The sequence below is a fragment of the Ictidomys tridecemlineatus genome, chromosome 4, assembly GCF_052094955.1.
Source record: "Ictidomys tridecemlineatus isolate mIctTri1 chromosome 4, mIctTri1.hap1, whole genome shotgun sequence".
In the NCBI taxonomy this organism is placed as follows: Eukaryota; Metazoa; Chordata; class Mammalia; order Rodentia; family Sciuridae; genus Ictidomys; species Ictidomys tridecemlineatus.
Window position 1 is genome coordinate 2,622,766 of NC_135480.1, and position 26,070 is coordinate 2,648,835.

General features: G+C 41.3%; 1 long non-coding RNA gene across 1 annotated transcript in view; it reads left to right on the top strand.

The window, feature by feature from the left end:
• LOC144376940 (uncharacterized) overlaps window positions 1-23,177 on the top strand; it is a 45,621-nt gene extending 22,444 nt beyond the window's left edge. Inside the window, exons 6-7 of the long non-coding RNA XR_013437341.1 lie at window positions 137-210; window positions 21,370-23,177. This is a non-coding gene — a long non-coding RNA (uncharacterized LOC144376940). The remainder of the gene's footprint in view (window positions 1-136; window positions 211-21,369) is intronic.
• The last annotated feature ends 2,893 nt before the right edge of the window (window positions 23,178-26,070 follow it).

Consider the following 26,070-nt stretch of genomic DNA (forward strand, 5'->3'; position numbering starts at 1 on the left):
TCAATTCCTCACATTCCAAATTTGATCCTTTCTTCTAACTTTTCTTTGTTTCATTTATAGCAATTTCTAGTACATTTAAATTGAGCAAGTTCTTAATATTCCATTAATTATTGATATGCTCTTTTATTTTTTCTAGTTGTTAAAGAAACAACACTACACTGCCTTCTTTAAGCTCTACAAAAACTGAACAGAAAATTGTTACCAGTAATGGTAAGTCAACTTCCTTTATTAAATTGCCATTATCATTGGTAATTTTTATTGGAAAACTTTACACCTTTATACCAGCAACTGCTATTTATAATCAAAGATTGTACACATCAGAATGGTTACACTCTCCTCATTTTTCAGGCTGGAATGTTCTGCCTTTTGTTGATACATATGTATAATTAACTGCTGATGGTTGTCCTAAAATTTTATCTTTAACAGGCATGGACATTCATGTTTTATATCACACTTATGGAAAAATTCTACATCTCTAATACTTATAATTTTTCTCCTACCACCTAGTTGTATTAACAGATTTTTTTTTTTTAGCATCAATTTCTTTTCACATATTTCATGATGGGTGAGTCTCTTTGTTATGTCAGGTTACACATTCCCCCTCTTTCTTGATCTCTACCATACCTCTTATAGCTGGGTCAGTGTTGTATACAGATGAAGGTAAGCAAAGAGGGGTATTATCTGTTTTTATTAATGATAAATTCCTGAACTTTTGATGGAAGGTAACACACAAGATGCAGCTGTGAGATTTCTTTATCCTTTATTTTCAGATACTTTAGAATCTCATGGATATTTTCATCAAAACCCTCAATCACTAATGAAAATGTTTTCTATTTTTTCCCAGAAGGCTTGTGGCATTGTCAATAACTGTTCTCACTCAGATGATCAGGGTCTACCCCAGAGTCTTATTGACACTCAGGATATCAAAGGGTATCTAGCCTTTCCCAGGGTCATTGGGCTTTGGAGCCTCACTTAGTCTCAGGAAGTTTCAAGGCCTTCCTCTAATTTTCAATCTTGTTTAGAAAGGGCCACATGATCTTCCTGGTGCTTGGAATATTGCCCAGTGTTTAGAAGAGGTCTAACTCTTATAAAAGATTCTCAGCTTCATTAATTTTATTCATTATTGTATCAGTTATGTTCAAAATAATCTTTAGATTTATAGGAAGAGAAAGGGCCTTCCTTATTTTGGCAGATGTGTGCACAACCTTTGCAAGAATTGTAGTGGTCTCATTGCCTTTCCAGGCTCTCAGTACAGATCAGCACCATTTAAAGATTCACAATTTAATCCAAACCTTCCCAAGGGTTCTTAGGTCTTCTTGCTCTTTTCTGCCCAGCAACCAGCACTGGCTTCATTAAAGAAGGTTCAAATCATGAGCAAAACACTAGGGAGCTTTAAATAAAAGAGACAAGACTCTAATTACCTTTAAAACAAACTCCAGGATGGCTTCTCCTAGCTCCAGCCTCCAACCACCTAATGCGGAAATTTTACTAAATTTTACTAAAGAGGCGAGAGAGAGAGAGAGAGAGAGAGAGAGAGAGAGAGAGAGAGAGAGAGAAAGAACATGCCATGGAGTAGACTTTTATTGGGGAACAAAAAATTCCAGGGAAAATCCCATCCAATGAAGGTTAAGGGTGGCAGCATCCCAAGTTCAGGGGTGATGATTGGGTCTTTGGGGCAGTGACCAGACATGCCTCTGCATGGACAAGCCCTCAGACCTGGAGAAGGGTGGGGTAAGCTCTAACACAGCTGTCTAAGTGCCTCTCACCCAGCAAGGGAGGTAACTCAAATCATGTGTGAGGATAGCCTCCCACATATTCCCCCTTTTTCTTTTAAAAATCAGGTGATGATTTACTCTCTCAAGTCTCTGCACTCTCACTCTGAGGACTCGGCCATCCTATAATTACAATACAAAAAAGAATTAACAGCAAAGAGAACAATCCAATAATGTACCAGGCTGAGTGTTTATAAGTATTTCCAGGGTTAAATCCATTTAATTCCTTTAATATTTGATTAGCTAAAGAAGAAGGATCCAAAAAATCAGCTCTATTATTTTGAATATCTTGGATATGATGATGGAGTTCCAAAAGATCCAAGCTATTATTATTATTTAGCCAAATACCCAACAAATGGTTCTTAACCTTTTCCCAATCCCAGAGAGAAGCATTGTACTTGGCAGCTGTAACACACACATATTTATAACTTGCATGGCATTTAAGCCTTTCTTTGAACTTTAAATCTGAAAGTTCATTACCTATATTTATAACTGTTGCCTCCAAGGCATTTAACTTAGTCTCAATACTTTCATCAATATTTACTTAATTGTGCAGAGCCTTGGAAGTATTTTGGGCTAAATTATTAAGAAATTTTGCATGTTGAATATTTTGAGATAAAGTTATTGAAGCTGTGACTTTGGATGTAATGAAAGAAACCAAGGCCATAATTCCCACAATTATAATTCTAATGACATGTCTAGGTCTCACTAGCTGGGTATGGATTTTTTGTAAGATCTGAAAACCAGCATCAGTGTACCATGGCTCTGAAATATTAGCAGGCAATAAAACAAAAGAGGGCTGATGAAGCACCAGCACTCCTTTTTCTCTATTATATCTAGTAATACAATTGGTTGTGTTATATTTGTTACATGTTAGAACATATCTGTCATCTATCCATTTAACTTTTACATTTCCAATGATTAAAACATAAGGAGATTGGACACAGGCTCATAAGCCATAGCAAGATCCTTCCTTAAAGCACTTGCCAACAAATTTTGATAAAAAGCCTTGTCTATAAAATATAAGAATTCTGAGGCAGCAATTAGGCACCAAACATTTTTTTAATACCACCCTCACTGTAAGTCAAAATATTGCTAACAAACCCTGCAGGTGTCATAGCAGAATTTTTTTGTAATTGTCTTTTATCAATTTTTGGAGACCAGTCTAAAATATACCCACTATCTTTAGACACCTTATGTTGTACTGGAAAGGTACTTACACAATATATCCATCTAGGAAAGGTGCCAATCTCAATTGTAGAACTATTAGAACAATGGGGTATTTGTGGAGGTTTTGTAGAAATGACTGGTGTGTTATGGGAAAGTCCCATTTTGATCATGAATTTAGTATAAGGTTTTAATTCTCCATAAATAGTATGATTAATCAGTCTAGGTTTCCCAATCACTGTCTTTTCCTCAAATGATACTCTGAGACAGCCAGCATGTTTATCATGAGACCAACACAAAGGTAATTTGGCACAGTAGCCAGAATAATTAATCTAGTCACATGATTGGGAGTAATATGAGTATCTATAGATCCTCTCATTTTGAATGAGTCATTAGCAAACATGGAATAGATTTTCCAGTTCACACAGCTGGATGTACCAGGGGTGAATCTAGGAAATATGTCTATTAAGTATCTGCTCGACTCCCTTTTACCTAACAGCCCAGCAGGGCAATCACTGTAGCTACCATCATCAATGGGGTCTTATTCCTTCCTAAGAGTTGAATTATTCACAAAGCATGTGTTGTCAGCTTCTTTACATTTTCCCATGAGATCATATTTTCAGCTGGGTCATGCTTGTTCCTCTTCATTCTTCTTTGATACCTCTTCCTTTTGATTGGAGGCTTCTCTGGGTCTATTTTCAGTCACTTGAATCTTGGCTCTATATCTTCCATGTCTGATTGTGCATTCAGGCACCCAGATAGGACGGAAAGCACCTTCTGGAAAAATACAAGCATGACCTCTGTCCCACATAATCACTGGATCTGGGCCTTTCCATTCACCAGTCTGAAAGTCTTTCCACAAAACTCTGCCTAAAGGGCCTGTTTTTGTGGAAGACATATGTCTCAGCTGCAGTGTGACCTTCTGTGTCACAATTTTAAAAAAACTTAAAACAAACAAGGCATGGTTGAGGCTATTTTGGGGAGTCATAAACCTATTCCCCCCTTTTAATTTTTGTAATTGCAGCTTAATAGATAAATGAGCTCATTCCACAATGGCTTGACCTTGGGGGTTATAAGGAATTCCTGTTTTATGGTCAATTTGAAACTCTTGGCAAAACTGTTGAAAAGAAGAGCTTACATAAACTGGTGCATTATCTGTTTTAATCTGTAAAGGGCATCCTAACACAGCAAAGGCTGCTAGGCAGTGAGAAATTACATGTTGAGTATTTTCCTTTGTATGTACTATGGCAAAAATAAATCTGGAATGTGTATCAACTATTACATGTAGATAACATTGCTTACCAAATTGAGGAATATGAGTTACATCCATTTTCTCTATTTGATTTGGTTTCATTCCACAGGGATTTACCCCTGATGGCAGAGATGGAGTGTGAATAACATACTTAGGGCAGTGACTTACAATATGATGAGCTTGTTCTCTGGTAATATTAAACTTTTTACATAAGCTAGAAGCATTTTGATGATGTAAAGTTTGTGAAACTTGTGCGTAATCATATGGAGACATCTGTTGACAAACAGCTACCAATTTATCAATTTTGTCATTACCTGAAGTTAAAGGTCCTGGAAGATTAGTGTGAGCTCATATGTGTCCTATGAAACATGGGTATTTTCACATTTGCAATGCCTTTTGTAGATTATGAAATAATTTAAATAGCTCTTAAGATGAGGTATATCCAATAACTGAAGTTTCAATATTTTTGGTAACTCCGACTGCATACAAGCTATCAGAATAAATATTAACAGGCTCATTTGTAATTTAAGGCACAATGAGAGCTTGTTGCTCTGCCCTTTGGGCAGAAATATATGAGGTTTGCATTACCTCTATGTGAACATGGCTATAAAAACCTGCTTTACCTGAGCTTGAACCATCAGTGAACACCGATAGGGCTCCATCTATTTTCCACAATCTTTGGAAAAATAAATGGTGTTATTGATGCAAATTGAATAATTTTATCATGAGGGTAATGACTTTTTGTCTGACCAGGAAAATGAGCAAAAGCTATTTGCCATAAACTAGAAGCTTGAAAAAGCCAATTTTTTTTTACAGAAAATGGAATAATTATAATATCAGGATCAGATCCAATTAATTATAAAACTCTCGTTCTACCTTTAATTACTAATTGAGAATAGAGTCATGAAAAGGAATTAATGTCTTTTGGGGAGAGTGGGCTAAATGAATCCACTCAATAACTCCCAATCTTTGCCATATGGCTCCTGTAGGGGCATAAGCAGTTGGAAATATTAATAAATATACCAGCTCTTGAGGACTAATTCTAGTAAGGTGTGCATTTTTAATTGAAATTTCAACCTTTTTAAAAGCTGTTGTAGCCTCTATTGTCAGCTAACAAGGAGAGGTTGGAGAAGGACCTTCTTGTAATATCTGGAATAAAGGACTTAAATCAGAAGTAGTTAGTTTTAAGGATAGCCTCATCCAATTGATATCTCCTAATAGTTTTTGAAAATCATTAAGGGCCTGTAACTCCTTAACTTTTATCTGTAGATTTTGAGGATGGTTTGTACATCCTTGAATTATCTGACCTAAATATTCAAAGGGAGGCATCTTTTGTATCTTTTGAGGAGCAATGCACAAACCCATTGCTGTAAGAGAAGCCTCTGAGTAAAAATTTCTGAAAGTACTGGATTAGCAAGAGCCAATAATATATCATCCTTAAAATGAATAATATATGCATCAGGAAAGTTATTTCTTATAGGAGCTCTTGCTTGACCCACAAATTTTGACATAAAGTTGGACTACTATGCATCCCTTGAGGCAAAACCTTCCAGCAATATCTTTTAACAGGTTCTCTGAAATTAATTGCTGGGACACTGAAAGCAAATTTTTCACAATTCTCAGGGTGCAACCTTATTGAGAAAAAACAATCTTTTCGATCTATTACCATTAAGCTATAATTTAAAGGAACTGCTGTTGGAGAAGGAAGTCCAGGCTGCAATGATCCCATAGGCTGGATTGCATGCTTTATTGCTCTTAAATACTGTAGTAACCTCCAATTACCTGACTTTTTTTAAATAACAAAAATGAGGGTGTTCCAATGACTAAGCATTGATTCTATATGACCAGCCTGAAGTTGTTCCTCAACTAACATGAATTATCTTAAGTTTTTCCCTGAGATGGGCCACTGAGAAATCCATATAGGCTCTTCTGAGAGCCAGGTGATCTTTTCTGCTGTTTTTCTTTTTGGATTGGGGAGACACTCAGGCGCCTAGTAAAAATTTTGGTTTGGAGTATTTACTAATCTCTATTGAGGAGACTGGTTTGTAAGCAGATACTCTCCCTGATAATTTCCCTCATTATCTCCAGGAAGAAGCCCCTGATTAATTCCCTCAAATGATCTCATAGAATTTGGAGTTACTAATAATAATCCTATTTTGCTTAATATGTCTCTCCCCATAGGTTTACTGGTAAGGACTCTAACACATAAGGTTTAAAAACTCCACTGTTCCCATCAGGATCCTCCCAATGGAGATAATTAGCACTTTGAGCAGGCTGTGAGATTTGTCCAATTCCTTCTAAGTTAGCTGGTGCTATTTGGAGGGCCAGTTGTTAGGCCAGAAGTGACTGGACAGGACTGATTTATCAGCTCCTGTGTCCCCTATGCCTTTGAACTTTTTGTGATTAATTTTAAGTTCCAGTAGGGGGTGCTCCTGCCTCACTAATTGAGACCAGTACACTCTGGTGGTTTGGAAACTGAATTTACTTGTGGGTGTCCATCCGAATTACAGGGTAATAAAATCAATTGAACAATAGTATTTTTTGGAGTAAGCCAAAGGGCATAATTTGACTTTACAGTAACATTTAGATCTCCCTCAAAACAAGAATCTACCACTCCAGGTATCACCTCATGGCCTCTTTTAAATTGTTACATCCCAAAATTAACCCTACATTTTCTCTAGGGAGTGACCCAAAATCCCAGTAGGGACTTGTTGTGGCCCTAATTTAGGATTTAATTCAATTATCAATGATGGTCGTAAAGAAACTGTCTGTGAGATTCGCTAAGTGGCGGCTCCCCATGATCAGCTGTGATGATGTTAATTGCATGACCTTCCTTCCGGTTCCCCTGTTTTTCCGGCCTGGGGATGGGGATGGGATGACCGTAAGTTTTTTGACTCCCTTCTAGGCAGAAGTGAAGGCCAGAATGCGGGCTGATCAGTGCCATCTTCACTTGCTATGTGGTCTTCAACTCTGTAATATGTATTACCAGCAGCAGAGGGAGCCCTGGGCTTAAAATTGTGGACATTACAATTTTGTAAGTAGTGGCCATTCCTCCCACAATGAAAGCACCTCCCACGGGGGTCTGCATACTAATTCATGGGGATGTGAGTGTAATTGTTTGTAAATGGGCTGGGTCGATATCAGAACACAAATGAATAAACTCTGAAACCATACCTTCTTTCTATGGGTCTGAAAACATCTTGACAATATTTATTTGCATTTTTAAATGCCAATTGTTTAACAATAAATTCACAAGCACCTGGATCTCCAATAGAGTGGTTTGAAGTCTGGTAGAGCTGCACTATGAAATCAGAATAAAGTTCATTGGCACCTTGCTTAACTTTAGTCAGAACTAAGCTAGATTGGTCTCTGGAGGCAATCTGTCGCCAGGCACTCTTAGCATATGCTGTAATCTGATCATACACTACAAATTCATAATTTAGCTGCCTTTCCAAATCAATAAATTCATCCATTCCTAAAAACATGTCCACGGGTGTTTGAAGGTCCTGCTTCCGATTTTTTTCTGCCTATTCCGAACAAAGTCTGTCCAATATGACTGCTAGAGTAAAAAAATTCCCCCCACTCAAGCAAGCTCTAAAATAGAAATCCAGTCTCTCGGTAGGAGCATCTGAGAGCAGATAGTTTTGAGCAAGCTCTGCAAGAATGGTAAATTTGGACCATAGACCTCGCAGGTATTTTTTAACTCTTTAATAGTTTTAAATGGAATTACTGCATGGACACGAACACACTGGTCTTGATCATTAATCTGCTCAAAAACCAGAAAGAGTTGGAAGCCACTTGTATCTTCCCCAGCTTCCTGGGCCTTTCTAACTTCCCACTGGAATGGAGTAAGGAAAGTCATCACCAGCTCAGAATATCTGTTACAATTCATCCTTTTAACAGAGAGTGGCCGAATTCGAATGGCTGTTGCAGGTGCTGTTAAGCACAATCTGTTAAAATCCCCTGGTAAATCCTGGACTTCAATGTCTGATTTCTCTCCCTCAGACTGCGATTCATCCATGGACACTTCCCTGTCACCATCTTGAATTTGAGCTTGTAAGTCTCATGGAGAACTCCCTCTCTCTCTATGAATCTCCTCTGGATTCTCCTCTCCAGGAGAAGGCCCTTCTAATTAATTATTATCTCTAAAATAGTCAAATACATGTCTTTATTGGTAGAAGTTGAATTTCCCATCATTAAGTTTTTTTAATGTCCCTTTGCTCCAAAAACTGCTTGGTACTTCCAGGATCCTAAAAATTGTCCAAATTCTGCATTTCTATGGCGCGCTTTCTAACTCCACCTAGTCGATTTAATTCATGCCTCACTTTTGGGCATCACTTCTGCCCAGTGACCAGTGCTGGCTTCATTAAAGAAGGTTTGCATTGGGAGCAAAATGCTAGGGAGTTTTAAATTAAAGAGACAAGACTCTAATTGCCTTTACAACCAGTTCCAGGATGGCTTCTCCTAGCTCCAGCCTCCAGCCACCTAATGTGGTAGCAAGGTTTACTGAAGAGGCTAGTGAGAGAGAGAGAACATGCCAAGGAGTAGATTTTTATTGTGGAACAAAAAATTCTGGGAAAAATCCTATCCAATGAAGCTTAAGGGAGGCAGAATCCCAAGATCAAGGGCAATGATTGGGTCCTTGGGGCAGTGGCCAGACACGCCTCTGCACAGACAAGCCCTCGGACCTGGAGAAGGGTGGGGAAAGCTCTGACACAGCTGTGTCTAAGGGCCTCTCACCCAGCCAAGGAGGTAACTCCAATCACGTGTGAGGATAGCCTCCCACACTCTTTGCGGGGGAACACGGAATTTCAAAGACAACCCCAGAGTATTCTTTTACTTCAGGGTCTATTAGAGGTTGTCTCTGAGGCTTAGTGCCATTCTCAGAGTCTCAGTGATGCTCAATGTTTCTCCCAATTTCAGAATGGGGCTCTGAATCTTCTGAAAGAAAACATCAGGTTGAGGGTCAATCAGCGTTTCTCAATGAATCCCAGGGACTTCCATGGGTTCTTTTTGGAGCTAAGTGCCATTCCCAGCGTCACAGTGGTGCTTGGCATCTTTCTCAGTGTTTAATTTGTGTCTGGGTTTTCCCAAGTCTCATAATGGGTCCTTGGGCCTATACTAGTATTTCAGTGGATATAAAACTCTGCACAATATCTAGTGGTACTCAGATACTCCCATGGTATTCTGGGAAGTTAATGGCCTAGTGTCTCATTGGAGAATAGATCCTTGCCTAGTGTGTCACTGTAACAGAGTGATAGCCCCATTACCATAGTGGTGCTCAGGGACTTTCCCAGTGTGTCAGCAGCACTCAGGGCTACCCCATGATCACATGTGTTAGCTCAGGGCTCTCTCTAGGATCTCAGTCTGGCTCAGTAATTTCTCCAATGACTCACAGGTGTTCAGGAAATTCTCTTGGATCTTTTTTGAGATGCCAGGTATGATCGGGTCTCAGAGTTTTCCCCCAGAACTTCTCTGAGGCAAAAGGCCTTCAATACATAGTTTTACAGGTTGTTTCAGGGCCTTTGCCAGGGTAAAGGTTGGGTTGTGGATCTTTCCTAGGGTGTCCTTGTGTCAGTGTTTTTGCAGCTCAACAATGAAGCTCATGGCTTCCCCATGCTATAATAGATCTCAATGCATTTCTCAGTGTATCTGTAGTTGTCAGGAAAATCTCCAAAATTTCACTGTGACTTAGAGCTGTCCATGAAATTTCAGGGGTATTCAGATGCTTTCCTTGTGTTTGTGTGATTCAAAGGCTTTCAAGTGTCTCTTGGCATTCAGAACATTTATAATATTTTAATTGAGCTTTTCCATTGTTACACTGGATTTCAGGGTTTTTGCAGGTCACCAAGGAAGCTCAGATTCTGGTAATGACTTAGTGGATTGTGGATTCTTGCCCTGGGACTCAGTGGATGTCATAATCTTCTACAGTCTCACAGTTTAGCTCAGGGTGTTTTTCCAGAATCTTAGTGTTCTCCTTCCCTCCCTCATGCATTCAGTTCAGCTCATGGGCATTTGTAGTATCTCAGTGTGGTTTAGGGTGTTACCCAGGTTTCCAAAGAGAAAAAGCCTCACCCAGGGCCTCAGTGGAACTCATGCCCCTTACCAGACTCTGATTATTACTCAGGGCCTTTTGCAAAGTCTCAGTCATGTTCTATAGTATTCCCAGAATCTCACCAGGGCTTAAATAATTCCCCCAAATTACACTGAGTTCAGAGATTTTCCCAGGGTCTCACTCATCTCAGCCCCTTTCCCAGGTTGTGTGTTTATTGCCATTCCCTGGTTTGCAGTGTTGCCCAGGGCCAGCTGAGAGTCTAATGAGTTATAGGATATTCCCCAGAGTCTCAGTGGTGCCCAGGGTCTTCTGCAGGGTCTTAGTGGTGAGATTACATTTCCAGGCACTGAGTGAAGCTATAGTCTTCCAGGTAACACCAATGATCAGGCCTACCCCAGAGTCTTAGTGACACTCCATGTATCAGAGGGACTCAGAGTCTTTCCCTGTCTCATAGACTCTCAAGCTACACTATGTTTCTTCCTGTAAGCTCAGGGCATTCTCCGTGGTCTCAGTCTGGCTCAGTGCATTTATCAATGAGTTACAGAGCTCAGGGAGATTTCTAAGGTATTTTTTAAGGTCTCAGGTATAATTGGGTTATAGATTTTTCCCCACAGTTTCTGTGAGGCTAAAGGCCTTCAATAAACAGATTTACCATTGTGTTCAGGGCTTCCAGCAGGGTAGAAGTGGGGTTGGGACTCTTCTTCATGGTCTCTTTTTGTGTCATTGCTTTTTTAGCTCAACAATGAAGCTCATGGCTTTTCCATGTTCTTTAGTGAGCTTCCATGCCTTCCAGAGTGTACCTGTAGTTCTCTGGACAAGCTCTAGGATCTCAGGTTGACTTGAGGTTGTTCATAGCATTTCGATAGTGTTCAGATGCTTTACATGAGTTTGTTTAATACAATGATCTTCAAAATTGTCTTTTGGAATTTAGTGGTTTCTAAATTATGTTCAAGCCTTTTCTGATGTATCCTTGGAATTCAGGGCTTCTGCAGGTCACTAAGGAGGTTCATGGACTCTGTTCTGATTTAATGGATTGTGAGTCCTTGCCCAGGGTCTCAGTGGGTTGCATGTTCCTCCATTGTCACAGTAGTACTCAGGGTGTCCCGAGAGTCTTAGTGTTCTCTCTCACTTCCTTGTGAATTTGTTTAAGCTCTTGGACATTCCAAAGATGTACCCTAGGATTTCAACAAGCCAAAGGCCTTTCTCAATGTCTCTGTGGAACTCATAACCATTATGAGGCTCTCAGTTCTCTGGGACTTTTGCAGTATCTCAGTCAACTTTATTGCTATTCCCAGAGTGTCATCATGGGTCATAGATTTTTCAGCTAAACAATGAAGCTCCTGTCTTTCCCATGTTCTCTAGTGGGCCTCAATGCCTTTACAGTTTACCTGTAGTTCTCAGGACAATCTCCAGGATGTCAGTGTGACTCAGGACAGTCATTGCATTACAGGCATGTCCAGATGCTTTCCTGGAGTTTGTGTGATTCAAAGTCTTCAAAAGTGTCTCTTTGCACTCAGGGCCTTCACTGGTTTTGAAGTGGCATTGAGGGCTTTTCCTAGTGTATCATTTGAATTCAGGAATTTGCAGGACACTCAGGAGCCTCATGGATGATGGTGCTGATTCAGTGGATTGTGGGTCCTTACTCTGGGTCTCAGTGTGTTTCATGATCTCCTCCTATGTCCTCCTCCAGTTCTGCTCAGCATGTTCCTCCATAGTGTTAGTGTTCCCCTTCTTCTCCATAAAAATTCTGTTCATTTATTGTATATGCCCAGCATCTTAGTTTGGTTCAGAATGTTCCCCAAATATTCAAAGAGCCAAAGGCCTTGCCCAGGGCCTCTGTGAAACTCATGACCATGAGCAGTCTCTCAGTTTCTCACAGGGCATTTTACACTATCTCAGTTATGTTTAGTGCTATACCCAGAGTCTCATCCTGGCCTCCATAGTTGCCTAAAGACACATAGTTTCAGAGTTTTTGCCTGGGATTCAATAAATCTCAGCACTTTCCCCAGGTTTTCAGTGGAGTTCATTGCCATTCCAGGATCAGAGTGGTACTCAGGGTCAGCCCACAATCTCACTGATTCTCAAGGCATTCTCCAGGGTCATAGTGGTGCCCAGACACTTCTGCAGAGTCATTGTGTGTCATTCCTTCCCAGGCACTCAATGAATCTATAGTCTTCCTAGGTTACGCTGACAATCATGGCCTACCCCAGAGTCTAGTGACTCTTTGACTATCAGATGTGGTCAGGGACTATTCCACTATCAGTTGGTCTCAGGGCCTTTACTAAAGTCTCAGGATGGCTCAACGTCTTTCCAATTATTTCAATCTTGTATAGAAAGGACCACATAATCTTCATGGTATTTAGAATATTACACTTTTTTTTTTCATTTCTGAATCCGGATTTTATTTTTATTTTTTTATTAGTTGCACATGTCAATACAATGATCTTGACATATCATACATTTGAATCAAATGGGGTATAATTTCTCATTTTTCTGAGTGTAGGGGTTGAAGAATTACATTGGTTATACAGACTCATACAATTTTTAAAAGAGGTTCAAGGCTTCAACAAGAGTCTCAGATTTATTAATTTTATTTACTGTGATCTCATTGGTGTTCAAAATATTCTTCAGATTCTTAGTAAGGTAAATGGAGCTTCCTTAGGTAGACATAGGTGTGCATAACCTTCCAAGAGTCTTAGTGGTCTTACTATCTTCCCAGGCTCTCAGTGCAGATCAGCACCATTCACAATTTTATCATATGTTCAGGGCCTTTCCAGAGGGCTCAATGTGTCTCATTTCTTTTTTGCAGGGGAACACTGAGTGTCAACTATAGCGGCTGCTATTATATCAGGGTCTTTAATAGTTTGCATGACACCTAGTGCTATTCTCAGAGTCTCAGTGATACTCAGTTCTTATTCCAACCATGGAGTAAGGCTCTGAATATCCCCTGCCCCCTCCAAAAAAACCCAGTACCGAGGTCTGGGGTTGTGGCTCAGTGGTAGAGCACTCACCTAGCATGTGTAGGGTGCTGGGTTCGATCCTTAGCACCATATAGAAAAAATAAATAAACAAAATAAGAGTGTTGTGCCCATACAAAACTAAAATAAAACAACATTAAAAAAAACAGTATTCAGGGACTTTCAGGGTTTCTTATTGAATCCAAGAGCCTTGGCCAGGGTGTCTGTGGAGCAAAGTGCCATTCCCAGCATCACAGTTGCTCAGCATCTTCTTAGCAGTTTGATTGTGTTTCAGGGCCTTTTAAAATATTGTAGTAAGATCCAGGGCCTAACCTAGTATTTCAGTGGATTTAAGAACTCTGCACAATATCTAATAGTGCTCTAGTATTCTGGGAAAAAAATGGCCTTCCCTAGTGTCACATTGCCAAATAGAGCCTTACTCAGGGTGTTCTTGTAACTGAGATATTCCCACTGTCATAGTGGTGCTCAGACTTTCCCCACTGTGTCAGTGGCACTCAGGGCTACCCAATGTCCCTGAGTGTAAGCTCAGGGTGTTCTGCAGTGTCTCAGTCTGGTTCACTGCTTTCCCCAATTAATACAGGGGCTCAGGGAATTCTTTGGGATTTTTTTGAGAGCTCAGGTATGATTGGTTCCTAGATTTTTTCAGAATTACTGTGAGAGTAATGACTTTTAATAAACACTTTTACCATGGACTTCAGGGCCTCTACCAGGGTCTCAGTGAGATTGTGGATCATTTTCAGGTGTTCTTGTGTTTCAGTGTTTTCCAGCTCAACAACAAAGCTTATGGCGTTCCCACACTCTGTAGAGTGCCTCAGCCTTACACAGTGTATCTGTAGTTCTCAGGCCAATCTCAAGATTCAGGGTGAAGGCAATCCTTAAAATTTCAGGCATGTTCAGATGTTTTCCCTGAATTTGTGTGACTCACAGTTCTTCAAAAGTGTCTCTTGGCATTAAGAGCCTTTACTCAGTTCTAATTGGTATCCTAATTGGCATTTCCCAGTGTGTCACTGGAATTCAGTGCATTTGCAGGTCATCAAGGAGTCTCATTGAGTCTGGCAGTGATTCAGTGGATTGTAGGTTTTTGCCCAGGATCTCAGTGGGTTTCATGGTCTCCTCCAGTGTCAGTCATGATTAGCACATTCCTCCAGAGTCTTAGTGTTCTCTTTCTTTTCCTCATGCATCCAGTTCAGCTCTTGGACATTCCCCACATCTCAGTGTGATTCAAAATATTCCCCAGGTAGTCAAAGTAACAAAGGCCTTGCCAGTTCCTGGGGAACTCATGGCCATTACCAGGCTCTCATATTTTCCTCAGTGCCTTACAGTGTCTCAGTCATGTTCAGTGGTATTCCAAAAGTGTCACCATGGCTTCCATTGTTCCCTAAAGACACACTATTCTAGAGTTTCTGCCCAGGTCTCAGAAAAATCTCAGCAATTTGTCAGTAAAGTTTATTGACATTCTCAGGGTCACAGTGCTGTTCAGGGTCAGCCTTGAGTCTTTCTGAGACTCTGGGCATTCCCCAGAGTCACAGTGGTGCCCAGGGCCTTCTCCAGTCTCAGTGCTGCCATGTTTTTCTCAGGCACTCAGTGACACTGTACTGTTCCCAGGTTATGCTGATGATCAGGGCCTATTTTAGTGTTTCAGTAATAGTCATGTATCAAAGGAGTTGAGTGTCTTTTCTGTGTCAGTGTTCCTCAGGGCCTACCCTAGAGTCTCAGGAAAGATTAAGGCCTTGCCCAGAATTTCAGTCTTATTTGAATAGTTCCACATTGTCTTCATGGTGCTTGAGATATTGCCTAGTTTTTAGAAGATGCTCAAGGCTTCAACAAGAATCTCAGATTTGGGCTGGGGATGTGGCTGAAGCGGTAGCACGCTCGCCTGGCATGTGTGCAGCCTGGGTTCGATCCTCAGCACCACATACAAACAAAGATATTGTGTCCGTGAAAAAATGAAAAATAAATATTAAAAAATTCTCTCTCTCTCTCTCTCTCTCTCTCTCTCTCTCTCTCTCTCTCTCTCTCTCTCTCTCTCTCTCTCTCTGTCTCTTAAGAAAAAAAGAATCTCATATTTGTTAATTGTATTTACTGTTGTCTCAGTGGTGTTCAAAATATTCATCAGATTTTTAAGAAGGCAAAGGGCCCTCCTTACATTGGCAGGTGTCTGCACTACTTTCCCAAGACTTAGTATTATCATTGCCTTCCCAGCTCTCAGTGCAGATCAGCCCCATCCACAATTTCCTCATTTTTCTCAGGGCCTTCACAGGCCCTCAATGGGTGACATTTCCTTTTGTAGGGGAACACTGAGTTTCAGAGCTAACCTCAGAGTCTCCTATTATTTCAGAGTCTTTTCTAGCTTGTTTAAGAATCCCAGTGCTATTCTCAGAGTCTCAGTGATGCTTGTGCTTAGTCAAGCTTCATTTTGATGTTCTAAATCTTCCCAATAAAAATACAGTTTTCATGGCTGTTAAATTTTCAGGAAAATTTTTAGGATTTCAGCATGACTCACAACTGTCCATAGGTTTCAGGGGTGTTCCATGAGTTTGTGTGATTCAAAGGCATTTAAAAACGTCTCTTGGCATTCAGAGTTTTTGTCAGTGTCTCAGTAAATCTCAGCACTTTCCTCAGGTTCTCGGTGGAGTTCATTGCCATTCTCTGGGTCACAGTGTTGCTCAGGTCCTGCCCAGAGTCTTTGTCCCAGGGCATTCCCCAGGATTACAGTGATCTCCAGGGCCATTGCAGAGTATTTGTGGTGTCATTGCCTTCCTGGGCACTCAGTGATGCTGTGGTCTTCCCAGGAAACACTGATGATCACAGCTTATGCCAAATTCTCAATGACAAGAAGGGTATCAAAGGGACTCAGCAGCTTTCCCAGGGTCAGTGGGCCCAGGGCCTACCCTAGAGTCTGAGGAGGGCTCAGGCCTTCCCAAGAAGTACAATATTATTTAGAAAGGTCTACATGTTGTACAATATTGCCCAGTGTTTAGAAGAAGCTCAAAGCTTCAAAAAGAGTCTAAGATTTGTTAATATTTTTCTCTTTGGTTTCACTGGTGTTTAAAATGATCTTCAGAATTTTTGGAAGGACAAGGGCCTTTCCTAAATTTTATAGATGTGTGCACAACCTTTCCAAGAGTGTTAGCAGTCTCATTTCTGTTCCAGACTTTCAATGCAAATCAGCATCATTCACAATTTCACCTTGTGCTCAGGGCCTTCCCAAGTTTTTCAACAGGTCTTATTGCCATTTGCCCTGGAACACTGAGTTTCAGAACCAAGCTCAGTATCCAATTATTTAAGTCTTTTACAGGTTGTTCTTGAGATTCAGTGTGATTCTCAGTGCCTCCATGATGCTCAGTGCTTCTTCTAGCCTTGGAGTGAAGCTCTAAATCTTCCCAAGCAAAACACTGTTTAGGGCAAAGCAGGTTTTCTCAATGCATCTTAGGAACCTTGAGCAAGGACTCTGTGAAGATAAGTGCCATTCCCAGCATTAGAGTTGTGCTCTGCATCCTCCACAGTGTTCAATTTTTTATTAGGACTTTCCAAGTACAGTAGTATGACGAACAGCCTACAGTACTATTTCAGTGGATTTAATTACTCTGTGCAATATCTATTGGTGCTCAGATTCTTCCACCATTTTGGGGAATAATTGCCTTCCCTAGTGTCTTTTTGGGGAATAGAGCTTGCCAGTGTGTCATTATAACAGAGAGGTATTCTCATTGCCATGGTCATTCCTATTTCTCAGGGACTTCCTCACTGTGTCAGTGGCACTCAGGGCTACTCTGTTTCTTAGGGTAAGCTCAGGGCTTTCTGCAGGGTCTCAGTCTGGCTCAGTGCTTTCCCCAATGTCTTCCCCATGTTCAGGGGATGCTCTTGGTCTTTTCTAATTGGATCTCACACTAATGTATAATTGGATCTCACACTAATGTTCTTCAATAAATAGCATTACAGTGGTGTTCGGGTCCTCCACCAGGGTCATTGGCATTGGCTGTTGCTCATGGTCTCCTTGTTGTAAGTGCTTTTCCAGTTCAACAATAAAGCTAATTGCCCTCTCATGTTCTCTATTGGGTCTCAATGACTTCCACAGGGCATCTGCAGTTCTCAGGACAATCTCCAGGGTTTCATTGTAACTAAGGTGTTACATAGCATTTCAGGGTGTTCCAATGCTTTTCATGAGTTTGTGTAATTCAAAGGCCTACACAAGTGTCTCTTGATATTCAGGGTCTTCACTAGTGTTCAAACCTTTTCCAAGTGTTATGAGTGAATGCAGGGATTTTCAGGTCACAAAAGCTGCTCATGTGCTCTAGTACTGATTCAGTGGATTGTGAATCCTCTCCCAGGGTCTCAGTGCATTTCATGGTCTCCTCCAGTCACAGTCATGCTCAGACTGTTCCTTCAGAATTCTAGTGTTTTTTCTTCCTTTCATCGTGCTTTGAGTTCTGCCATTAGACATTCCCAGCTTACTAGTGTGTTTTAGGTTGTTTCTCAGGTTTTCAAAGAACCAAAGACTTTTCCCAGGGCCTCTGTGGAACTCATAGCCATGATCAGTCTCTCCATTTTTCTCAGGGCCTTTTTCAGTGTCTCAGTCAAGTTCAGTGCTATTTCCAAGGGGTCAGTGTGGACTAGACAATTCCCCAAGGACATACTAGATTCAGGGTTTCTGCCAGGGTCTCAGAAATATCTTAGCACCTTCCCCATGTTGTCATTGGAGTTCATTGTCATACCCAGGATCACAGTGTTGCTCAGGACCAACCCAGTTCCTTACTGTTAGAAGAAAGAGACTATGCTGCAGGCAAACTTCCCAGATAATTTTTGCTCTTATTCAGGAATAGGACTTCTCCAATGAAAATGCACCCACTTTCCTGGTGGAACATGAGCTACAAAGGAGGGAAATGGGCTTATATAGGTCGTGGGTGATTTAGTGAGCATGTGAGTGTGGGCACTCAGGGATTTGAATCCTTGTGCTGAAGTGTTGGTGGCCAGAATTGGGAAAGGAGTTGTATTAAAGAAAATTAGTATTTCCTAGAAACTATCACTTCTAGATTTGCTGAGAGTCTTTCTCCTTTCTTGTGGTCAGTGTCTGGGAATAATTTTTCATGGGAGAGAAGAAAGTCATCATGGTATGGCTCTCTTTCCTATTTCTTTTCCTAGGTCTCAGTATTTGTGGGTATTTCTTTTTCTATATTTAATAGTTACTGAGTCTCAGGGCATTCCCCAGGGTCACAGTGGTGCCAGGGCCTTCTCTCCTATCTTAGAGGGTTCACAACCTTCCGGCCACTCACGAAAATTATATAATTCCCAGGTTCTGCTGGTATTTAGGGCTTGCCTCAGAGTCTTAGTGATCCTGAAGTCCTTCTTCAGGGCATTAGGGGGTTTCAAGGGTTTTTCCCAGTGTCATTGGGCTCAGTCCTACCTTAGAGTCTCAGGAGGGCTAGAGGCTTTCCCCAGAATTTCAATCTTATTTAGCAACTTTGACCTGGTGTTTGTGGTGATCAACATATTTCCCAGTGCTTAAAAGAGGCTAAATCCTCAGTAAGAGTTTCTGAGTGGTTAAGTTCACTCACAGTTGTCTCAATGATATTCAAAATCTTCTTCAGAGTCTTTAGAAATCCAAGGACCTTTCTTAGGTTGACAAATGTATGCACAACATTCTCAAGAGACTTAGTGGTCTCATTTTATTTTCTTTTTCTTTTTTTAAAATCAGGATCGCTGTGCATCTCAGCTCTGTTCCCAGTGTCACCATGTACTTGGGGTTTCCTGAGTCTCTCAACAGGTCACATCACCTTGTCTACAGGCTCACTGTGTTTCATATCCATTCTCAGAATCTTCTTCTCTTTCAGGGTCTTTTCCAGCTTCTTCATGAGGCTTGTTTCTATTCTTAGAGTCTCAGTAATGCTCACTGCTTCTCCTAGATTGGAGGTAGGTTCTAAGTTGCTCCCAACAAAATAGTGGTTTCAGGGTTTTTCAGGTTTTTTTGCTGAATCCCAGGATCTATGTGGAGCTCAGTGCCATTTTCTACATTACAGTGTTCCTCAGCATCTTCTCCTGAGTGTGATTTTGTGTCAGGGTCTTCCCAAGAGACTTGAATAGGTCTAGGGTTAGCCTATTATTTCAGTGAGTTTAAGGACTCTGCAAAATGTCAAGTGGTGCTTACATTCTCCCACAGTATTCTGAATAAATAATGGCCTTCTCTAGTGTCTCAAAGGGGAATAGGACCTTGCTCAGTGTGCCATTGAAACTCAGGGATATTCCCATTGTCATAGTGGAGCTCTGGGTTTTTCCTTCTGTGTCACCAGCACACAGGACCATCCCACGTTTCTGAGTATAAACTTAGGGCTTACTCCAGAATCTTAGTCTGATTCAGTGCTTTCCAAATTGGCTTATACTGGCTCAGGGCATCCTCTAGCATCTTTATGGGGTCTTAGGTATTATTGTGTTTCAGATTCTCCCAGAGAACTTCTGTTGAGTTAAAGGTCATCAGTATCTCCTCAGTGGGTTTTAGAGTCTCCAGCAGTGTCTATGTTAAATTGTAGATTTTTCCCAGTTTATTTTGTGTTCCAGTGCTTTCCAAATCAATAGTGTGTTTCATGGCTTTTCCATTTTTCTTTGTAGGCCTCAGTACTTTCCCCAATATATCAGTAGGTCTCAGGACCTTTCCCAGGATTTCACTGTGGCTCAGGGTTGTCTGTCATATTTCAGGTGTGTTCAGATCATTTTTATGAGTTTCTATAATCTGAAGGTCTTCAAAAGTGTCTCTTGGGTTTCAGGGCTTCCAAGGTTTCTAAGTTGTGTTCTGTTATTTTTTCAGTGTACCATTGGGTTTCAGGGATTCTCCAGGTACCTAATGAGACACAAGCTCTCTTGTGCTGATTTCATGCATTATAGGGCCTTGCCAAGGGTCTCAATAAGTCTCAATAAAACAATCATAATATGAGTTTTTCCCATGAGTTTCATGTTATCCTTTCTTCCCTTGGCATGTTCTTGAACATCCCTAGCAGCTCAGTGTGGTTCAGAATATTTCTCAGGTTTTCAAGAAGCTGCTGGTTTTGCCCAGGGCCTCAGTGGGACTCATGGCCTGTGGGAAGTCCCTCTGAATGAACACACCTTCCAGTCCTGAGACATGGGGCTCTGACCAGTTACTACATTTCATAGTGACTTGGGTGTTGTCCCTCCTCAGATAGCAAGACATAGCTTCAGGTGTAGTGGTACCCACTGGGGTTGAGGTACACTCACCTGCTCCCTTGCAGTCCTAGTCCTTCCATCCTTTTTTGGACAGAACATTCTAAGAAATGCATCTCCCAAAATAAAAGTCCACTTCCAAACCTGCTTCCCTCTCTCTCTTCAGTCTCTTATAATTTTCTCTTGCTCTCCCTTTTGGAGAGCTTGAGGCTGAGAGCTGGGGAAAGCCATACTTAAGCTTGCATAATGGTAATTTGTTTCTGTGTTTCATTTTGCATCACTGCAATTTATACAAATGACCTCAGGTCAGCCTTCCATAGTGGATGGGCATAGAAATGGCCTTTACCACGCTTTTATTTTTCACGGGGCCTTTGCAGTGTCTCAGTCATGTCCAATGCTCTTGCCAGAGTCTCAACAGGGCTAGATAATTCCCCAAGGACACACTGGATTCAAGGTTATGCCAGGGTCTCAGTAAATCTCAGCATTTTTCCCAGTTCTCAGTTTAGTTTAGTGTCATTCCCAGAGTCAGAGTGTTTCTTGGGACCTCCCCAGCATTTTACTGAGTCTCAGTCCTAGTGCCCTAGTGCCTAGTCCTTAGTCACTAGGGACCCTGAAGATTCTTGCTGAGTCTCATATAAGGGTTGTGACTGTGGAAATGTAGAAGACAGAAAATTTGTCTAGTGAGCAAACTCCCAGAAAATACTAGGTATCTTATTTTTCACAGTGGGAACATTCTGCAGTTTCTCACAGAAACTATTAAGATAACTAATGCATGCTTGGCCAGAACTCCTATCTGATCATTAACAAGATCATCTTACATTATAACCTAATGCATCCAACTTAGTGATATAATGAACAATAATGTACTAATTGTGCCAGTGAGCTACTGTAACCTAATGGTATAAATAAAGACAGCTGCTTAGACAAGCAGCCATTTGTGTCTGTATCTTGCTTTTATTTTCATTTGCTTTCTTACAGCTGCTGCCCATGTGGTGTCTGAACATCTAAAACAGGGACCCTTCTGGACATGTTAATGGGGGAAGGGAGTAGCTTATCACCTGGAGTAGGTTGATACATATCTTTCATCAGCTGCTACTGATCCCCATTGGTAAGCTATGGGAAATTACCTATCTGATGCTTAACGATGTCACTGGGCTGAGCTCTCTTTTTTTATCTTACAAGGCTGGACATGCCATATGTAATGCTGACCTTGCTGCTTTGCTGTAAGAAGTAAGTTCTTGTTGCTTTTGGTACTCAGAAAGTGGTTATTTAAGTTGAGAAGATTGGGAAAATGTAGGTAAGAGGCTCACGAGAAGGTTCGAGCTCCCATTACATGCTTGTCCTCTTTGTCCAATGCTATTTGTCTCCCAGCAAACACCTCCTCCTCTGTCTGCTACCACCCACCTGTCACTTGTGATCCAGACATTCTTTATGGAGGTGTTCCCTCTGCCTTCAATGTCTCCTCCTCCTTCTCTGCTGCCACTACCACCACTGGTTAGATCTTGTTTGATGAATGTTTACCACAAATGGATCAGGAGGGAGAAACTCACACCTTTGCTGTTTGTCCTATTAGGCTAAATCCTGATGGACCGGCAGAGTATAAGCAATGATCTTTTGCTGCATAAATGCATTCAACTGTCATGTATAACTAATTAAAACAAATATATATTTTTTTAATAAAAAGAGCTGCTGGGGGAATGAGATGGATGGACATCATTACCCTAGGTAAGTGTATGACTGCACATATGGTGCAGTGCTACATTGTGTACAACCATAGAAATGTAAAGTTGGACCGCAATTGTGTACAGTGAAACAAAATGCATTCTGCTGTCATATATACTTAATTAAAACAAATACATAAATAAAAAATAAATAAACAAGAATTTCCATCAGCTCTTTCGGAAAGTGGCAAAAAGGAGGAAAAGCATATTTTCAGCCTTCTCAAGATCCCATGACACAAATGTTCCCAATCCAGACACAGCTGTCTCTTCAGGTTCAAACAGAGCATCCTTCCAGAAATCCTTTCATGCCCCTAGAGGGAGAACTGGCATAGATTTAATTACTACAAAAAAGCCCAGTGTGGCTTCCTGGAGAGGTGTATAAAATTTTCACTCAAATTCAGAAGACTTTACCAAAAAAAAAAAAAAGCTTTTATATATATATATATTTTTTTATAAAATATATACCCCAGGGTGGAGAAGATCAGGGTCACATGTTTCTGACCTAGGGTAAATGATGTCACTGAGAAATCTGGTGGTAGCTGATAAGGATTGAAAGAGGGTCAAAAGCTGCATAATTTAGTAAATTAATAGAGCAAATGAACAGGAATTCAGCCAGCCGAAACAAAGATGCACTCAAGCTGGAGAGCCTGATGAGGACCTGACATCCCATCACTTTCATCATTTCCTGAGCCTCTGCATGATCCTCACCACTCTCAAACTCTACCACCTCATCTGGACCTTGGTGAGAGCCACAACTTCTCCCCATGACCCCTCTCCTCACTGGTCATCCACTCCATGCCAGGAAAACCCTACCTTGGTTCCAGACCTGATCACCTTGGTCTGAGTGAGAGTACATCAGCTGGAGTTAGAGCCAAAGGCTTGCAGAGGAAATGTCTTTCATTAGACTATCATGGTTAAGTGTGTTTTGCAGTGCTTAGAGTTAATCTAGAATTTTTTGCTGTGAATTAATTAATCTAGAATTGTTTACTGGGAATTGATTATGTCCATTGCAGTGCCTAGCATTAAGGATTGTCTTTTTCTGGATTAAAAACTTATAAAATGAAATTGTATTGAGTATTTTGAGTGAATAAAGTATTGAAAGGCACAGAAGAGAGTGGACATTCTTATTCCTCCCCTCAACTGCATACATCACAATTTTACCCCCTCGTGACAATGGTGAAAGAGTGTGGCAGAGGGAAGAAACTCACATGGCCAATGTAAAGCAGAAGATAACTCCATTCACCAGATACAAAATATATATCAGAATGACATGACCCAAAAGTCCCAACTCCTCCAGCCACACCTCAACAGCCTTCAGTGACCACACAGTTAATTCAAAAGAGGGGACTGAATCACTGAGTATATTAAAGCTCTTAAGACACAATCATTTCTCCTCTGAACATTCTTGCATTGTCTCATGTGTAAAGGTTTGGAGTACACCTTACATTAAAACTATAACAAGAGTTGTGGACCTTTTCCATGGTCTCTTTGTGTCTCAGAGATTTGAGATCAACAATGAAGCTCATGGCTTCCTCATGCTCATTAGTGGTCCTCAGTGCCTTCCACAGAACATCCACAGTACTAAGGATACACTGAAATTCAGTGTGACTCAGAGCAATGTCTCTTGGCATTCAGGGTCTTCACAGGTATCTAATTTGGGTGCAGGACTCTTCCCAGTGTATCACTGGAATTGAAAGATTTTGCAGATCTCTAAAGATCCTCACAGCATTTCATACTGATTCAATGGAGTGTGGTGCCTTGCCCAGGGCATCAGTGTGTTTCATGGTCTCCTCTAGTTTCACAGTCATGCTCAGGGTGTTTTCCCCAGAGTCTTAATGTTATCTTTCTTTTCCTTGGGTATTCAGGGGGTGAACTTAGACATTCTCAGCATCTTAGTGTGGTTCAGAATGTTCCCCCAGGTTTTTAAAGAGCCAAAAGCCCTGCTTAGGGCCTCTGGGGATCTCATGGCATTACCAGGCTCTCAGTGTTTCTCAGGGCCTTTTGCAGGGTCTAAGTCATATTGAGTGCTATTCCCAGGGTGTCATCTGGAATTAGATAGTTCCTCAAAGGTACCATGTCCAGGGTTTCTGCCAGGGTCTCAGAAAATCTCAGCAGCTTTACTAGGTTCTCAGTAGAGTTCAGTGTAATTCCCAGGGTCACAGTTTTGCTCAGGGCCAGTTCAGAATCTTTTTGAGTCTCAGGGCATTTCCCAGGGTCACAGTGGTGCACAGAAACTTCTCCAGGGTGTGAGGGATGTCATTTTCTTTCCAGGCTCTCAGTGAAGCTATAGTCTTCCTAGGTTACAATGGTGCTAAGGGCCTTCCCCAGAGCTTAGTGATCTTGAGCACCTTCTTCAGGGTATCAGAGGAGTTCAGGGTCTTTCCCAGTGCCAGTGGAACCCAGGGCCTACCCTAGAGTTTCAGGAGGACTCAATGTGTTCTCCAGAATTTCAATCTTGTTCAAGAGGTCCACATGGATTTCATGGTGCTCAGATTATTTCCAGGTGTTTAGAATGTCTAAGGTCTCAACAAGATTCACAGAGTTGTCAAATTCATTCATGGTTGTCTCAATGGTGTTCAAAATTTTCCTCAATGTATTTGGAAGGCTAAGAGCCATCTTAAGTGGACAGATGTATTCACAACCTTCCCAAGAGGGTTAGTGGTCTCATTGCCTTCCCAGGCTCTCATTGAAGCTCAGGACCTTCCAATGGTCACCACATGCTCAGGGCCTTACTGAGGGTCTCAATAGTTCTCATCACATTTTCCAGGCTCACTGAGTTTCAGAGCCATCCCCAGAGTCTCCTTTTCTTTCCTGTGTTTACAGGTTCACCATGAGGCTCAGTGCTAGTCTCAGAGTCTCAGTGATGTTCATTGCTTCTTCCAACCTCAGAATGAGGTTCTAGGTGTTCTCCAAGGTAATGGGTTTAGGGCCATTCAGGGTTTCTCAACAAAGCCCAGAGCACTACCCAAGGTCTCTGTAAAGCTCAGTGTCATTTCCAGCATCACAGTGGTGCTCAGCATCTTCCATAGAGTTTGATTAATTGTGTCAGGGCATTCCTAAGTGTCATGGTGAGGCCTAGGGTCTACCCTCCTCTTTCAGCAGGTGTAGAAACTGCACAATATATAGTGGTGCTTAGACTCTTCCCCAGTATTCTGGAAACATAATGGCTTTTACTAGTGTCTCCAAGGGGAATAGTGCCTTGCCCAGTGTGTCATTGTAACAGAGAAATATTTCCATTGTCACAGTTGTGCTCAGTTCCCTCCCCACTGTGTCAGTGGCATTTGGGCCACTCCATTTTCTGAGTGTAAGCTCAGGGCTTTCTTCAAAGTTTAACTCTCACTCAGTGCTTTCCCCAATGACTTACTGGGTGCAGAGAATTCTCTAGGGGTGTTTTGTTTGTTTGTTTTGATTTCTCAGGTATAATTGGTTTTCAGATTTTCCCCAAAAACTTTTATGTGCCTAAATCCCTGAAATAGCTTCTCAGTGGGGTTTGTGGCTTGCACAGGGCCTAAGTGCATTTGTGGACCTTTCCCAGGATATCCTTGTGTCTCAGTGCTTTTCGAACTCAACAAGGAAGCTCATGGCTCTCTTCTGTTTTTTACTGGGCCTCTATGCCTTCCACAGTATATCAGTAGTTCTTTTAATCCTCTCCAGGATCTCAGTGAGACAGAAGGCTGTCTGTAGTATTTCAAGGGTGTTTGCATGTTTTTAACAAGCGTGTGATTTAAAGGCCTTCAAAAGTGTGTCTTAGAATTCAGCCATTCACTGGTGTCTAACCGAGATTTAGGGATTTTCCCAGTGAATCACTGGAATTTAGAACTTCTCCAGGTCAGTATGAATCCCATGGCCTTTCATATGCCTTCAATGGAGTGTGAATCTTTCCTTGCCCAGAATCTCAATTCGTTTTATGGTCTCCTCAATTCTCATAGTCATGTTCAGGGTGGTCTCCCAGAGTCTC